The 18,592-nt window shown below is 47.2% G+C and overlaps 1 protein-coding gene across 1 annotated transcript in view; it reads right to left on the reverse strand.

The window, feature by feature from the left end:
- Positions 1-18,592, reverse strand: part of ZNF408 (zinc finger protein 408) — a 130,449-nt gene that overhangs the window by 71,559 nt on the left and 40,298 nt on the right. The gene's annotated exons all lie outside the window — the stretch shown is intronic.

The raw sequence follows: 18,592 nt of genomic DNA on the forward strand, positions 1-18,592 counted from the left end.
TCTCCTGTGGTCTCTATGCACCTTCAAGACCTTCATTACTTCTCTCCTATGGCCTATATGCACCTTTATGCACTTCATTTCTACCCTCCTGTGTTATGCAACTTTGCAGCCTTCATTCCTTATGTGCCATGGCATGTCTATTCACTAGCTCGGCCTTCATTCCTTCTGACCCATGGCCTCTCCATTCACTTTTACGGCCTTCATTCCTTTCATCCCATGGCCTCTCCATTCACTTTTACGGCCTTCATTCCTTTCATCCCATGGCCTCTCCATTCACTTTTACGGCCTTCATTCCTTTCATCCCATGGCCTCTCCATTCACTTTCACGGCCTTCATTCCTTTCATCTAATGGCCTCTCCATTCACTTTCACGGCCTTCATTCCTTCTGTCCCATGGCCTCTCCATTCACTTTCACGGCCTTCATTCCTTTCATCTAATGGCCTCTCCATTCACTTTCACGGCCTTCATTCCTTCTGACCCATGGCCTCTCCATTCATTTTCACGGCCTTCATTCCTTTCATCCAATGGCCTCTCCATTCACTTTCACGGCCTTCATTCCTTCTGTCCCATGGCCTCTCCATTCACTTTAACGGCCTTCATTCCTTCTGTCCCATGGCCTCTCCATTCATTTTCATGGCCTCTCCATTCCTTCTGTCCCATGGTCTTTCTATTCACATTTAACAGCCTTCTTTGTTATCGTTACATGGCCTGTTACTTTCACGGCCTTCATTCCTTCTGTCCCATGGCCTCTCCATTCACTTTCACGGCCTTCATTCCTTCTGTCCCATGGCCTCTCCATTCACTTTCACGGCCTTCATTCCTTCTGTCCCATGGCCTCTCCATTCACTTTCACGGCCTTCATTCCTTCTGTCCCATGGCCTCTCCATTCACTTTAACGGCCTTCATTCCTTCTGTCCCATGGCCTCTCCATTCATTTTCATGGCCTCTCCATTCCTTCTGTCCCCTGGTCTTTCTATTCACATTTAACAGCCTTCATTCTTATCGTTTCATGGCCTGTTACTTTCACGGCCTTCATTCCTTCTGTCCCATGGTCTTTCTATTCACTTTCATCGCCTTCATTCCCATCATCCAATGGCCTCTCTGTTCACTTTTACAGCCTTCATTCCTTTCATCAATTGGCCCCTTTATTCACTTTCACAGCCTTCATTCCTTTCATCACATGGCCTCTTTATTCACTTTCATGGCCTTCATTCCTTTCCTCCCATAGACTCCCTATTCACTTTCACAGCCTTCATTCCTTTCCTCCCATAGACTCCCTATTCACTTTCACGGCCTTCATTCCTTTCCTCCCATAGATTCCCTATTCACTTTCACAGCCTTCATTCCTTTCCTCCCATAGACTCCCTATTCACTTTCACGGCCTTCATTCCTTCTGTCCCATGGCCTCTCCATTCACTTTCACGGCCTTCATTCCTTTCATCTAATGGCCTCTCCATTCACTTTCACGGCCTTCATTCCTTCTGACCCATGGCCTCTCCATTCATTTTCACGGCCTTCATTCCTTTCATCCAATGGCCTCTCCATTCACTTTCACGGCCTTCATTCCTTCTGTCCCATGGCCTCTCCATTCACTTTAACGGCCTTCATTCCTTCTGTCCCATGGCCTCTCCATTCATTTTCATGGCCTCTCCATTCCTTCTGTCCCATGGTCTTTCTATTCACATTTAACAGCCTTCTTTGTTATCGTTACATGGCCTGTTACTTTCACGGCCTTCATTCCTTCTGTCCCATGGCCTCTCCATTCACTTTCACGGCCTTCATTCCTTCTGTCCCATGGCCTCTCCATTCACTTTCACGGCCTTCATTCCTTCTGTCCCATGGCCTCTCCATTCACTTTCACGGCCTTCATTCCTTCTGTCCCATGGCCTCTCCATTCACTTTAACGGCCTTCATTCCTTCTGTCCCATGGCCTCTCCATTCATTTTCATGGCCTCTCCATTCCTTCTGTCCCCTGGTCTTTCTATTCACATTTAACAGCCTTCATTCTTATCGTTTCATGGCCTGTTACTTTCACGGCCTTCATTCCTTCTGTCCCATGGTCTTTCTATTCACTTTCATCGCCTTCATTCCCATCATCCAATGGCCTCTCTGTTCACTTTTACAGCCTTCATTCCTTTCATCAATTGGCCCCTTTATTCACTTTCACAGCCTTCATTCCTTTCATCACATGGCCTCTTTATTCACTTTCATGGCCTTCATTCCTTTCCTCCCATAGACTCCCTATTCACTTTCACAGCCTTCATTCCTTTCCTCCCATAGACTCCCTATTCACTTTCACGGCCTTCATTCCTTTCCTCCCATAGATTCCCTATTCACTTTCACAGCCTTCATTCCTTTCCTCCCATAGACTCCCTATTCACTTTCACGGCCTTCATTCCTTTCCTCCCATAGATTCCCTATTCACTTTCACAGCCTTCATTCCTTTCCTCCCATAGACTCCCTATTCACTTTCACGGCCTTCATTCCTTTCCTCCCATAGATTCCCTATTCACTTTCACGGCCTTCATTCCTTTCATCCCATGGCCTCTTTATTCACTTTCACAGCCTTCATTTATTTTGCACTGGGTGGGGAGCATATGGGAAAAAAAACAAAAAAAAAAGTCCTCAGACGAAGTAGCAATCTCCAAAATTCATTCAGACTATCTCTATCCTAATCAAAATTCAGAAAAATGTAACCTAGAATGTAGTTAAGGATGAGGAATTATGATATAGAAATAATGACATGGAATGTAAATGGTTTAAGGGTACCCAGAAGGAGAAGCAAGATACTGGAATATTTAAGAATGTCTGACTGTAAGATTTTTCTTATCCAAGAATCCCACCTACTGAGGGAAGAGTGGGAGCTAATCACAAAGCAGCACAGGTGGATCGAACACTGCATATGCACAAACCAACCTTATACCTCTAAAGGTTCTGCAATCCTAATCAAAAAATCAGCATCGGCTGTGCTGAAAGAAAGTGTAGTGGATCCCGCAGGTAGATGGGCGGTTGCAAAAATAAAAATAAACGGCCATGGCATGTCACTCGCAAGTTACTATGGCCCCAATTGGGACGATCCGAATCCCCTTTACACATTGATACCCCATCTACTAGAAGTTGATGATGATATAATTTTAGGAGTGGATTTTAACTTAGTCTTAAATCCAGGTAGAGACTCGACCTCTTCTAGAGCTGTATCTGCCACAGTGAAAATGAGAAGAGCCGTAAGACAACTAATGGTGGATATAAATTTAATAGACATATGGAGCGAGATGCTGGCTAAATCTAAAACGAAAGGTAGTAAGTTCACTTTTCACAACAAAAAATGTGGTCACAGATCAAGGATTGATTTTTTTTTAGTAAATACAACTTTTTTTCGTAATACGCTCCTTGTATCTCACGCCCCCCAACATATGTCAGATCATTCTGCAGTCACGATCAAAACAGCTTTATATAAGATTCAATCATCCCGAAGATGTACCATAAACAGAATATTATTGTCGGAACAATCTATTATTCAAAAATTAAAAATAGATACCAATGAATTTTTTGAAAGTAATTTAAATTCTGCAGCAATCCAATCAGTGTGGGGTGCATATAAAGCCTTTTTGAGAGGGATCTTACTAAGCATTAACTGTAATCAAGCCAAGAAGCAAAAAGAGGTAACAGGGAAGTTAGAAACGGACCTACATAAATTGTATGAAATCCTTGAGTTAGACGAACATAACGAGAATACCCTAAATAGCATAAAACTAGCCAAGTGTAATTTGAATAACCACCTAGAAGCTATATTAAAAAAGAAATGGGAGGCCAGCAAATTAGCTCACCACGAATATGGGGAGGGGTGTGGCAAGCTTCTCGCCTGGAAAACAAAAACAGACCAGTCGAGAAATATGATAAAAGATATACGGTCCCATAAAAACGGACTCATAGTCACAGAAGAATCGGAAATTGAGGATTCCTTTGTCCATTTTTTTGAAAGTCTATACGGTGGTGAGGGTAACCTGGACTTGGGAAGTACGGAGGAATACTTGAGGGGCTTAGACCTCCCATTACTCCAACAAGAAGATAAAGACTTTCTTAATGCGCCAATAAACTCGCTAAAAAAAGGTAAAGCTGCCGGCCCCGATTCCATTCCCAATGAGATTTATAATATACTTAAAGATGAATTAGCCCCAGTTCTCCTTCAGTTATTTAATGCATCTTTTTTAAATGGAGACAATACTCCTTCTTCATGGGATGAAGCAATTATCATAGTCCTCCTAAAACCCAACAAAAATCCACGTGAGTGCGAATCATATCGCCCAATATCACTTTTAAACTCTGACCATAAAATTTATTCGCAGATTATCACAAAAAGATTAAATAAAGTGTTAGATCCACTTATCCATCAGGACTAAAAGGGCTTCATGAAAGGGAGGCAGTTGAGCCAATTAACTTACGATCTTATTGGGGCAATCGATCTGGCGCAGACATATAAAGTTCCCTTGGCGGTTATGACATTCGATGCCGCCAAGGCGTTTGACCGAGTCGATTGGTCATTCTTATTTAAAACACTACAACGTTTCGATCTTGGGGATAGATGTATATCAGCAATTCCTAGGCCTCTTTACTCACTTTCACAGCCTTCATTCCTTTCCTCCCATACACTCCCTATTCACTTTCACGGCCTTCATACCTTTCATCCCATGGCCTCTTTATTCACTTTCATGGCCTTCATTCCTTTCCTCCCATAGACTCCCTATTCACTTTCATGGCCTTCATTCCCATCATCCAATGGCCTCTCTGTTCACTTTCACGGCCTTCATTCCTTTCCTCCCATAGATTCCCTACTTACTTTCACAGCCTTCATTCTTTTTGTCCCATGGCCTCTCTGTTTACTTTCACGGCCTTCATTTCTTTAGTCCAGTGGTCTCTGCATTCCTTCCCTTTCGTGGTCTGTAGCCTGACCTTCACAGCTTTCATTTCTTTCTTCCTTCATGCGGCCTATAGTCACCTTCACGGATGGACAAAAATTCACCAAAATGCCAGGGATAGCGGAAGTGACATCACACACCCTTTGACCTTCACTTTCACGTCTCCACACATACTCTCATATAAACACTCAAGCATGCACACAATATTCATTTAAAAGCATTTTTTTACTTACCTGAGCAGCAAGAGATGGTGATATTCCAGCAACTTATACTCCATTTTTATTACGCCAGCAGTGAATAATGTTATACTATTCACCATTACTGAATTACAAAATCGACCGAAACCAAAGAGCGGGAGCCCCAACCGACTTCCATAAGGATGGGCTGCAGCTGTGTTCAAGGCATTGATTTTGCCAGGTATGAGACCAGGGTGCGCAAAGGAAGCGCCAGGAGTCACAGAGGCAACCTCTAAATGACATCCATGCTTCTTGCCTCCTGCCGTCTCTAGATCTGCATTTATGTACCTAATTCCCTCCCTCCAGTGCTGGCTATATTCACTTTCAGGACCTTCATTTGGTCTCTAAATTCACTGCTGGGACAAGGATGTCCCCTGCAAGATCTACAGTGGTGACCACTGCTCTGTGCGCCCAAACTGCATATTCCTGTGATTCTGGTTTTTGGTTATGTCACACACTAACCCTGTATACGTGGGTGGATCTAGGCGCGGTCTTTGACAGGGATTGGTTCTAGACCTTGTTCTGAACCAGGAGGGGCACACCAAGACCATCCTCATAGTGAATGAGGACTACTGCGTGGAGCACAGTGGTGGCAGCATACTGTGTAAGTGAATTATAGTAATAGGCCTTTATGCCTGTGATGCATGAAGCGCACCTTCAGGTCCATTCACCTAAAACGTTACGCTGCTCACAATAAATCCAGAATCCTGAACACCGACATCTTGTGGTTTGTGCATGTGCGAGTGTGCTAGGATTGATAGTGTGTCATGGGGGAGTGTTACCGGCCTGAGGGTTCTATTATGAAAGCCCATAGCCGGGACCAGAGAAAAAGACGGAAGGGTGGTTACTTTTCCCAAACTGCATTTGAAAAACTGTCAATTCAACTTTTTTTCACAGCTCCCACAATAGTAGCATTGATGCAACAATGATGCCCGACGCATGGGTTCAACATTTCTCTAGCTTATACAGCAATGAGGGTGAGCACTATTCCACTTTCAAACATAGCGACAAGCAAAGTGGTCTGGGGTCTCTAGAGCTGGCACCTCCAACTTTTGAGGAAGTTAAAAAGCCTTAAATCAAACCATAAAGAACAAGGCCTCTAGCCCATATGGCGTACCTGCTGACCTTTTTCTGGTCAATCCTGTTCTTAGGCTCCCACTGTTGACTAATATTTTAAGCTGTATAGCTTCCCAGGGCCCCCCACCAAAATCTAGGCAACTGTGATCATTGTATCCATCTTTAAAAATGGGGACAGGTCTGACCCGAAGTGCTACCGCCCAATTTAGTTAATTGATTGCAAATGTAAATTGATGGGCAGGGTCATTTTAGATCGCCTGGAAACTTGGGTAACAGAAAGTGGGAAAACCACTGATGAACAGTATGGCTTCAGGAGGGGACTAGGAACTGTTGAGCAGTGTCTCAACCTCCTCCTGGTCATAAGCAAGTACACAATAGTCAAGAATGGTTCCCTCTATTTGGGTTTTATAGACCTTACATCAGCATTTTTGATTGGGTGGAGAGAGGGAAACTATGGGGAAAAAATGCTTAATCTGGGCATTGACATATTGACTGGGAGGGTCAGGCATGGGGCAGATCGGAAACTCACCCCTCCCATCAAAATGAACCGTGGGGTACGTCAAGGGTGTGTGCTTGCCCCTTTTTTGTTCTGTCTTTACATGAATGACTTAGAAAGTTCTATTAACCAAGGGCATGTTGAGGTCCCCAAGATAGGCACCAGAAATCTGCCAGCACTACTCTATGCCGATGATGGTGTGTTTATGTTTAGAACCGGTGTCGGCCTGCAAATGCTTGTCACTAGAATTAATGATTTTATGTCTGATTTGGGTCTAAAGGCCAATACGGCCAAGTCTTAAAGCATGGTGGTAGGAAATACCACCCCGTTTTAAAATCAGGTTTTATTAGTAATGACTGGTTGTCTTATGTCTCAACTTTTCATACTTAGGTAATCCATTTCACCAGAAAGGTATGTGGCACTATTTAGTTTAAATAAGGGTTAGTAGTTTCAAAAAATTAGGATCTAGACCGATTGATTCAATAATTAACGTCTATAAGGCTCGCTCATGCTCTGTAACTTTGTATGGGGCCGGAGTGTGGGGTTTTTGCAATCAGTCTCGGCTCCAGGCTGTGGAGAACAATTTCCCTGGACGATTACTAGCAGTCCCAAGTAGTCTCCAAATAATTGTTTTCATAATGAACTTGGTCTGATTCCTTTAAGTCACCGCATACAAATTGCTCCAACTTTGCAATGGCACTCGGTATGGGCAAAAGATGAGCCGGCCCTCAATCGTGCAATAATACTGGACTGCTTCAGCCTTGATCATATGCAGAAGAAGGAGGGGATATAGACTTATGGCTAGAGCGGTCGACCTCGAAGCTGGGGAACCGGGTTCGAGTCTCGGCAACGATGCTCAACATCCTGTGATTCTGGGCAAATCACTTAATCTCCCCTTGCCTAACAAAAATTAATATGTCCTTCTGTAACGAATCTGGCGCTATGTAAAGCGCTCTGATACTCGATGTCTCGGGTCTAGTTAGCACTATAGAAAACTCTAAAAAAAAACGATACCATGGTTTAACCCTTTCGATGTGCATGACGGAGCGGTTCCGTCTTGCGCATCGGCCGCGCTGTGCGTATGACGGAACCGCTCCGTCACAGCCCCGCCCGCGCAACGAACCTTCAGCACGGCGCGGTAATCCGCGCCGCGCTGAAGGGGTTAATTACATAAAAAGGCAGCTGGAAACAGTGGGGATGGTGGGTTGTTTTTATAACCCTGAACAAATTGCCATGGTTTCAAAAACTCAGTTGAAAGGGGATATTAGCATCGGGAGACTGGGAAAAAGAGTTTTGGAATATTTGCCTCTAGTACCTTCCTCGTGTGTAGAACCCTATCTCTCCTATTTTTCATCAGTCAAGAATGTGTGACCGCATTTGATTTAGGTTCAGCATCGCATATTTCTTGGTCTCTTCTGCTAGTAAAGTCTACTGTGATGCTGAATCATGCCCGTGTGACGAATTCAACTCAGAACATGTTGCACTTTTTGTTCTTCTGTAGACTACACTAAACCGAGGAGGGATTTTATTATCCCCTTAAGATTTTTAAGTATCAGGAAGTGTAGGCCGGCCCTGTATCATCTCCAACTTTTGAATGACGAATGTATATGTTTAATGGTGTATAGATATATTTCTACAGCAGTCTGTTTACGGAACTTAGTTGGGAAATGATTTTATTTTTATTTCTTAATGTCTGGTCATGTGTTGTTCGAGAGTAGGATCTGCACTTATTGCCCCCACTTTTTTTCTGATGTTTACACTGGTTTCTGGCTATAGTCTGGCTGGGTCCCTGCTAATCAGGGCCCCAGTCTCTCTGTTCTCTCAAAACAACTTGGAGTGCATATTAGATGCACTAGTGATGGGATACTGTGGTACCTTATGAGCCCCTAGTATATGGTACCTTAGGTACCAAGGGCATAGGTACTTCACAGGCCTACCAGGGGCTGAAGCATGTATTATGCCACCCCTGGGAAGCAAACTAAATCTGACACCACAGGCCTGCTATTGCAGCCTGGGTGAGGTAGTGTTAGCACTCCTCACTGAGGTATAGGTCCCCTATATCTCACATTACACACACATATAAACCTATCAGTCACCCCTAAGGCAGACCCTATCAATCCTGAGGGCAGGGTGCTTGGTTTACATGTGAGGGGGTGCCTCTGCCTGAGCAGGGCCCCTCTGCAGCCCTCAGAGTCTATTCTCTGTGGCTGTTTGTGGATGCGGTTAAACCATATACTCAAGTGTATTATAACCTCGCGGTAAATGCTAACTTTGGAAGGGCTGCATCAAAACATGTCGTGTTTGGTGTCAAACAACTTGGAATCATACCCCCACACCAGTAACTGGTGTGGGAGTATGATCCCACCCTTCTAGAGGGCAAGACATGTACCTACTGTGGAAACAAGGTAGAAATCTGAAAGAGCCCTGGCATCACAAAATGGATGCCACCAGCACAGACACTGGGCTGCCCTCCTGCTGCTGACTGAAACTCGCAGTGGAGGAGGCCCAACAATAGGCATCCTGTCACAGGGAGGTGTAACCACCTTCCAGACAGGATTTAGTGTATTGGGGCTGGCTGGGTGCACTCCTAGAGTGCTTTGAAGTCCTGCACTGGGGGAGCAGTAGGCTCCTCTGTGCATATGCCAGCTCAAACCGGTTCAGGGGCTACCAGCTCCTGCTCTGGCGTGAAACTGGACAAAGTGAAGTGGGTGTAACCACCCACTCCCCTGACCCTCCCATAGGAGTCGTCATAGAGCTAGTCCCTCCCTTTCCTTTAGTATAAGTTAGGGAAACCATGCGATTGCAAACTAGATATCCCTGGACGACGCTCTACAAGAAGAATCCTGGACCTTCGACGTTCCACTACCTCTGAAAGACTGAAGAATCTCCCTTGGAGTCAAGGAGTGACTCCCCTGCTTGGCAGGCACCAAAAGTTTGCATCAACGGTCGCAAACTTTCCCGCTTCCGCCGGAGTCCGAAGTCCCTGCAGCCCCGTAAGTGGATTTCCTGACTTCGACGGCCATTGTGAGTCCCCAGCAAACCTGAGGCGAGTGGACCCCACGAGTGACGAGGAACAGCAATACCCGGGTACCGTGCACTATTGTCGAGTGCAACCCCTTCACGACAATCTACGAACTTGTGCATTGGACCACGTGTGGTCCAAGCCTCCAGCAGGATTTCCCTCGAAAATCAGAGGCCTACCTCGTCCCGAGTGACCGTGGGCTCCTGTGAAGTGAATCCTCACGAGGCGTCTTCGCGATCCCTTGCTGGTTGGCTTGTGGGTCCCCTGAAGACTTTTTCATCGAACCAAAGGGCTCCTCTGGTTGCTCAAGGCCTGCCCTGACTTACCCTTTCTGGGTGAGTCCCTCAGACCTTGCTGGTCTGCACCGCTGACTTTATTCACATTCCATGAGACTTGCTGTTGCCAAGGCTTGTTGGCTCCAATCCGGTTGCCGACACCTCAGTAAGCTGCAGACTTCGTGGGACACTCCGAATCCAGCTCCTGGTCGTCGTCGACGCCTCCTGGACCTCGTGGCTGAAGAGTCAAGACACGCGTGAATCACCTGAAATCGCCCGACTACCGTGAGCATCCATCTTCCTGGCCCCAGGTCACTGGCTAGTGACTGTGAACACTATCCCTTCTGCTTTCAGGTCTTCCTTCTTCTGAATCCAGCCTTGGATTCCACTGGACACTTCTCCAGTCTTCACAAGCAGCAAATCTTCTTCGACTTCCATTGAAAATGACGCCGCGACCCAACACCAAAAGACACCTATGCACCCGGCTTCCCTGGGTGAGGTAACTCGTGCACTCCGATGCTCCTGTGGGTGTTGGCCCTCGAAGTACTTACCTTGTAAGTGGCTTGCTTGTAGACTCTACCGAAGTACCCTAAAACTTTAAAAATCCAACCGTGACTTGCTCCATTGAAATCAATAGGGAACCCGCGGCTGTGTTCTCACACTGCACGCCTCTCCCATGGGTCCTTTACTTACCTGCCTTGGGTGGATTAGTGAGGCCCCAGCGATTCTAAAGGCCCTAGGCCTTGTCCCCTTGCAAGTCGACATTCCTAAACCTCTTTTTTAGTATATGGTCTGGTACGCCCCTAGGGCCCCAGCCATACAAGTGCTTAATTTGTTGTGAAACATTGATTTGTGCATATGTTCCTGACTTCTAATCTCATAAAGAGATTAGTAGAGTGTGTCTAGAAATAAATAAATATATATTTTATATATATATACACCTGTGTGGCGTCCTTTCATTTGGTAATTCAAGAGATTAGAAGGTAAAACAAGCTGCTTTACATTCCTCAGAGACTTAGCCTGAAGGCTGCTCTCCACAGCTACCACTAGGATAGCTTTCTTTAAAAGGTTGTCTTAAACCTATCTACCATAAGAGTCGAATTAGACTGGTGCAAGGTGGCCACTATAACTAGTGACCAGCATATGCCAGGCCAACTTCTCACATATGTCTTTTGGTCTTTTTGGTCTTATTTGACCCCTAATGAATTGCCTCTGAATATCATGTTTTTTTGGGGGACACGGTTTGTTTTTAGCATTTATATTTGTTTTGTCTCTGTGTTGACCTATGATTACTGTCACAACATTGTTATCTTTGTTCTTATTTGGAAACTCATGATTTCCTGCTATGTGATGAAATACAATCTCACTTTTTAGGTCTCGGCTAGCGAAGGCTGCGCTTGTGCAGTCTCGCTTGCGAGATTTAATGACTTGGAGAAGAGGGGCTTGAACCCGCCCCTCTTCTCTCCTCTTCTCCATTGGCTGGCCTCTTAAATGCTGGCCAGCCATTGGAGAAGAGGCTGGTCTCGCAAAACAAGCCCCGTCCTTTTCGGATTCGGGGGCGTGTTTTTTCGTTACTTTTCGCTGGGCGTGTTTTTCTCTCCTCCAGCCAATGGCAAGAGGAGAGAAAAAGAAAAACACGCCCCCGAATCCCAAAACGCCACTGCGTTTCTCCGAGGCATTTCTGCTTCACCTCGGTGAAAGGCAGTGGTGTCCTCGTCCTCTCCCCCTGCCCTCTCCTCCGCCCTCATCTACCGTTCCGCGGCGCCATGCGTTTCTCTGAGGCATTAACCAAGCGCCTCGAAGCGCCGCTTCCAACCAACCGCAGGCCGGCCGCCTGTCTCCGAGGCCCATAATCCAAGCCACCCACAGCCCGGCCGCATGTCGTAGAGGCCCAGCCTCCGAGCCAAAGCTGGCCCAGCCTCTGAGGACCCGTCCCTGCTGCTGAGTCCGTGCGAGCACTCCGAGTGTGCACGCGCGCACTTCGCCATAACACTGCAAAGCCTAGAATAGCGGAGCACTTATGAATCTCGTGGGTGGCGCCCTCTCGTGTGTCCTCGCTCTTTGAAGGGTGCAGAAACCCGCTCAAAATGTTCTTGGGGTCCCGCATGCCTTTCATGGTGCGCCGCGCTCTCCCCCCTCGCAGCACTGGGGCTGCGTTGTTCCGGCCCCTCTCCCCTCGGCTGGACTAGACCGGGCTTCCTCGGACTGGAATCCTCTCTGAGATGCGAGCGGCGGCTGCTCTGCTAGCTCCGGCCTCTCTCTGTCCCCTATCAGGGTGTGTGCAGGGGTGTGGGACAAGCATGGCACGCTGACAGCCGCGGCACGCAGCCGCAACTGAAACCACCGACAGCGCACACACACAGGGAACCGGTTAGTTCACTTTGTTGTCGACACTGTTGCGAAAAATCATCGTTTTTTATGGAAAGACCTGCGACTGCTAAGCATTGAGATGAGTTGAAGACCACCAGCAGGGAGATCCTCGCAGTTAAATATCGTACATTATTACAGCTGTTTGCTAATGCTTTCAAAAGTGTTCATTAAAGGTTACTTGCAGGTTACACACACCGAAAGAAATGTATTTATTCTTTTGGACGTGTTCTTGGGTTGGATAATTCTGTAATTAATTTATTCTCCCGTGACCCACCCTCTTAAGAATTGTACGTTTCGCGTTATTGAGCCCTTAAACTTGTATGAACCATCACACTGCTATTGTTGAGCTGGTAACATAGTACAAATATCTAATGCACATTGTCAGGGCAGCTCTCCGCGTCCCTCTGTGACTAAAGCTAGGCCATTCTTGTAACACGAGTTGCCACTGTCCATCGGAGACAAGAGCTAGGTAGTAGCTCACGTATTTAACAAGAGCCAGTTGTGTTTTCAGACGCTATTTTACACACAGTGTTAGTATTTTTATAGTTTCCATTAGTTTATTTTCTTTGGTCCTTCTTTGGTTTCCATAGCCTATTCTTTTGTGGCAGCCGTGGTTATCATTTTGCCAGCTGGTTCGCAGTGGCCCTACACTTGTTTCCATGGCACCTATCTCCGCCGGGTGGCCCTAGTATTTTGATCTGTGGGGTTCGTCGGAGGCGGCCAACCCGGTCGGGCTTTGTAAGGGTCCGTCCGCCAAAATGGGGGCCGCCATGTTCTTCGGCTGCACTTTCATTGCCTTCGGACCCGCCTTCTCCCTGTCCCTTCTGACAGTAGCGAGGGACCCTCTCCGGGTCATCATTCTGGTGGCAGGGTGAGTGCCGTGAAGAGGCGCTGTGTTTTCTTTCTTATGTGTGTAACACACACAGCGTGGTGTGTTGTCGGCTTAAGAAGGGCAGATCATGAGGGTGTAGACGTACCACTACAACTAGCGATTTGGTGTTGCAGATGTAAAATGATTGCGTTAACAGTATGACTGTCAATGTAATGAAGTTTTTTACGCTTATACCCAAGATCTGCCCTTATCTCCTCTTCTTCACAATTGGATTTTATATTACTGGGGCAGTCAGGTATGACAAGTCATTTTCTTTCCTCTTGTCTTTTGAAGGGAATACAAACTTCTACTTATTCGAACAATCAGAGTCGAGGATTAAAGCTGCTGGAAGTATCTGAATTAAAAAGGGAAGCCGTGCAAGTCATGTGTGAATGATTATATTTTTCTATTCTCTTAGCGAAATGTTTTTATTAAACCTAGAGCCCAGTATAAAGAGTTTTAGCACAGATCTTTATTATACGTTGGTGACTTGCATGTTGGAGGCAGGTGAGCGGCTGCCATGTGAGATGTGCCCGACAGTAGCGAAGGGGCTTCTGGGCACCTGCTCCGGTGTGAGCAAATTGGACGTGCAGGAAGGGCTTCGGCTGGTAGGGGCGTCGACCTGCTACTAAAAAAGGGGCTTTGTGTGTTAATCCTTTTTGTAAGATTCCGTGAGGCAGTCCTGCAAACTCTGAAACACCAAGCTTAACAGAATGTCTGACATTGCCCTTCTAATGCAGAACTCTGTGGCTGCGGTACCCACAAGGCACACTTTTATGTGCCTCTCCTTCGGGGTTTGAGTTGAAGTACTTCCCTTATTCTGAGCACTCCTAACCCCTCCTCATCACAGTGGTGAATACAGAACATGACTATATCCAGTCTTGAAACTTCCGACCACACGCAGCCTGCCAGGCCAGCATTACCCTGCCTTCCTGTCAGGGCTCTGTGTGGGGGTGACTCTGTGTGGGGGTGGCTGTGTGTGTGTGGGAGTGGTGGCTGTGTGTGTGTGTGTGTGGGTGGCTCTGTGTGTGTGTGTGGGTGGCTTTGTGTGTGGGGGAGGGTCTGTGTGTGGGGGAGGGTCTGTGTGTGTGGCTCTGTGTGTGTGGGTGGCTTTTTTTGTAGGTGGCTGTTGGACTTGGCCCTTTTTCCCTGAATGTTTTCGTTTTTGTAGTGTTAAGGTGCAGGTGCTCCCTTCACCCAAGATGGCTGCCACAGACCCCTGCTACTGCAGAGTGGTCTTTCATAGTAGCACCCTAGCTGCCAGGAGCTGGCTGGAACCCCAGAACAATGTTGCGACACCAGCCCGCCTTTTTGTCCCATAGGTAGAGTGGGGAAGCTCCTGGAATGTGCTGGAACCTTCTAGAAGGGAGGTGTGGTTTTTCTTTTGCCGCCTTGGCTAGAGGTCACCTGACCTAGGGCTACTTAAGAGAGGGAGGGAAACTTTTGTGGTGAGTTGGCCATTGGGGTGAAGCAGAGCTGGAAGAATTCACCAGGAGTGTAGGGCCTAGCCAGGGACTTATGCCTCTGAGAGTGACAGGATCTAGGTGCTGCCTCTTAAGTGAGTGAGGGACCCTGTGAAACCCACTGATCTTGCCCAGCAGTAGGAGGACCCAGAGACTCTCTGCCCAGCCTGACCAGGAAGGATCTAGTCGCCCTCTCCATTCCTAACCCCCTGTAACAGAACCCCTTAAGGGCGCTAGATACATCTGCACCAATAAGACTTCATCTAACAGCTGAGAACCAAGACTGAATACTGAGACTGCGTGTCCAGACTGAACTCTAAAACCTATTCACCAAGCACTGAGACTGCGTGTCCAGACTGAACTCTAAAACCTATCCACCAAGCACTGAGACTGCGTGTCCAGACTGACCCCTGAACCCTGATGCAAAGCTGACTGGAGAACCACCGGGGATCGACCAGGTATTAGCGCTGTGACCCCTGCGCTCCCTGCCCTGGTCTGGGACCCCCGGCAGCGTGCTCCACTGAGCACAGAACCCCATCCTTAATTCGAGCCCCCCCGGTGACGACGAAGCCAGCGCGCTCACCGCCGTGGCCTGGAGGCCTGGAGAAGTGCCCGGCCGTGTCACGAGGCCCGCGGAGAAGCCCGGGGCCCCGTCGCTGCCGTCGCAGCTGCGGGAAGAGGTGTGCGAGGCCGGGGCCGAGTTCTCCCATCATCGTGGGAGCGGACGCCTGCTGACGCCGAGATCGAGGTAAGCCCGGAGGCTGAGATCGCCCCCGGTGCGCCCCCTGCGGGTTGGGAGCCACACCGCACCCTTAGCCGGGTTTCCTCTCCATGGGATTTCCCCCCCCCCTGACTTCGCGACGGAAGAGACCCCGCCGAGGGATCCTCTCCGTGTGCCCCCTCAAGCGGTACTGAGGCGCGGTGCCCGACGAACTGCACCGGAGCCCAGAGACTTGCTCCTCAAGTCCCGTGGCGCTCCCCGCTGGAAGCTCCGCTCCAAAGTACTGAGAGTCATTGATTACGAGTGGCGCTTTGTGTTATATGCTCCGCTCCAAAGTACTGAGAGTCATTGATTACGAGTGGCGCTTTGTGTTATACGCTCCGCTCCAAAGCACTGAGAGGCATTGATTACGAGTGGCGCTTTATGTTATATGCCCCGTCCCAAAGTACTGAGAGTCATTGATTACGAGTGGCACCTTGTGTTATACGCTCCGCTCCAAAGTACTGAGAGTCATTGATTACGAGTGGCGCTTTGTTTTTACATGCCCTGCTTTAAAGTCTTACGTGCGATTGATTCCGAATAGCGCTCTGTGATTCATATGCCAGGTTGAAGTGTTACGTGCTATTGATTCCGAGTAGCGCTCTGTGATTCATATGCCATATTGAAGTGTTGAACGCTATTGATTACGAGTAGCGCACTGTTATTCATATGCCAGGTTGAAGTGTTACGTGCTATTGATTCCGAGTAGCGCGCTATTATTCATGTGCCATATTGAAGTGTTGAACGCTATTGATTACGAGTAGCGCTCTGTTATTTATATTCCCTATTACAGGGCTATGCGCCAGAGATTACGAGTAGCTCTCCCTGCTAGGTGCCCCGTTCTGAGGTCGTCACCGGTTAAGCGCGCCCAACGCGCGTGTACAGCTACGTGAGTGGTAGTTGTGCCCCAGGCAGTACTGTTATTTCATGAATTGCATATGTGGTATGAACAGCCTTTATCGCTCCTGACTGATATGTACATCGCTAGCTATTGTGTTATCAGCTTATGAAATGTACTGCTACCTCATGAACTGCATCTAACGTGATCTACATGGATAAACTTGAGTATTTACATAACTCCTACAGTGTGGCGTCACTTATTGTGTGTGTTCCTCGTCGCATGTGAGGTGCGTGTTGTATGGTTGCTTTACACACAGTCCTCTGGTGGCCCGACCGCTCGTGTCACGTTACCGCCCCATAGGGCCTGGAGACCCCAGGTCCCACAGTGGCTCTATGCGTGGTGGGTCTGTCTGTGTGTGGGTAACTGTGTGTGTGGAGGTGGCTCTGTGGGTGGCTCTATGGGTGGCTCGATTTGTGTGTGGGTTGCTCTATGTGGGTGGCTCTGTGTGTGGGTGCAAATGCAATAGGTCTCGCATTTGAGAGTGATTAAGCTATTGACATTGTAAATAACAATGCCGTTTCTTTAAATGTTTTAAAAACAAAAATAATGTCATGAGCAATGCCAATAGCTTTAACTTTAACAATGCCGAGACCATTGCATTGTAAATGCTGGTTTAGTATATGCTGCAGACTATGAATTTTATTACACATCCTCCGTTGCTTGTTTTAACTTTTGATGTCTTCTTTTATGGTTGTAAAAAGAACCGAATAAAGAATATTTTACTGAATAACTGGAGGGGGACCCACCAAAACAAGCCTGAAGGGGGAATCCCAAAGCCGATATCTGCACATTATATAATGAACGTTGTGTGTGGTGTTGACATGATCTCTGGCAGTCAGCTGAAGCTATCTGTAGCCATACATAGCAAGACTTTTCTCTTTTTTTTTTTTACAACGTGTTTTCTAGTTATGTTCTGATAAGAGAACAGGGAGATTTTTGTTTGTAGCGGCAGCTTCTTCAAAAGAGCAGGGCTCCCGGTCCACCCTCAAAATGTAGATAACATCATCTCACATACATATAGGAACAGGACCAGGAGTTATTTCTCAGCTACTTTACTGAAAATAAATATATATTGGATACGTGAGAGTTTCCTTTCAGGGATATCATTATGCATCTCTTTTTGATGACCAGGGCAGAGTTGTGATTTCTGGTCAGACCATCGGCAAGTAATATTTGTATAAGAGTTACCTCATGGCCACGTGACTGTGGAAAACCTACTCCACTACCACGAATTTCTCCACCCACTAAGGCTCCTGTGCCCTACGGTGCCTGAGGAAGAGGTGGCATGCCTAACGGATCCGGGCGGCAGCGGTCCACCGGCAGGGGTGCATACATGGGTGCTTGAACATCCCAGGGAGAAATACAGCTCCCTCCCACGAGGTCAGGATTGGAGCTGGGCTTCAATAGAGCTACAGACACTTTAAACATGCCTTTGGTACACCCTGCTAAAACAGGTTCCATTAATTTAAGGCTGAAAAGAAATGATTAAGAGTAAAATAAAGTGCTGCAATAATGCCATAAATTTTTCATTTTTGTGCTGCTAAATTTGCAACTCTATGCCGCTATATCCTCGGGGGCTGTATGTTCAGTTTTACTTCCTTCAGTTCTTCCGTCCCATGGTCCCTGCAAACACATCCACAGCCTTCACTACCTCCATCCAACAGTCTCTCTTGTTACTAGCAATCCTTCCCTCCCACTACCTCTTTATATACCTCTATGCCCTTCTTTCCTTCCCTGGTGTGTTCTCTATTTGCACCTTCACAGCCTTCTCGCATTCCCTCCTAAGATCTTTATATTCAACATCAAAGCTTTCATTACTTTGCTACTGTGGTGTCTATTTTTGCCTCCATGCCGTTCTTGCCTTTGCTCCTGTAGTCTTTACCTTCACCTTCCCAGCCTTCATTCTTTCCTTCCTCTGGTGTCTATATTCACCTTCATGCTGTTCTTTCTTTTGCTCCTGTGGTCTGTACATTCACCTTCACAGCCTTCATTCCTTCCTTCCTGTGGTCTTCAAATTCACCTTTAAAGCCTTCATTCCTTCCTTCCTGGGGTATTCATATTCAACTTCATGGCCTACATTCCTTTCCTCCTGTGGTCTCTGTCTACACCTTCATGCCATCCTTTCCTTTACTCCTGTGGTCTATACGTTCCCCTCCATGACCTACATTCCTGTGCTCCTGTGGTCTCCAGATACACCTTCACAGT

The sequence above is a fragment of the Triturus cristatus genome, chromosome 3_1, assembly GCF_964204655.1.
Source record: "Triturus cristatus chromosome 3_1, aTriCri1.1, whole genome shotgun sequence".
Lineage (NCBI taxonomy): Eukaryota > Metazoa > Chordata > Amphibia > Caudata > Salamandridae > Triturus > Triturus cristatus.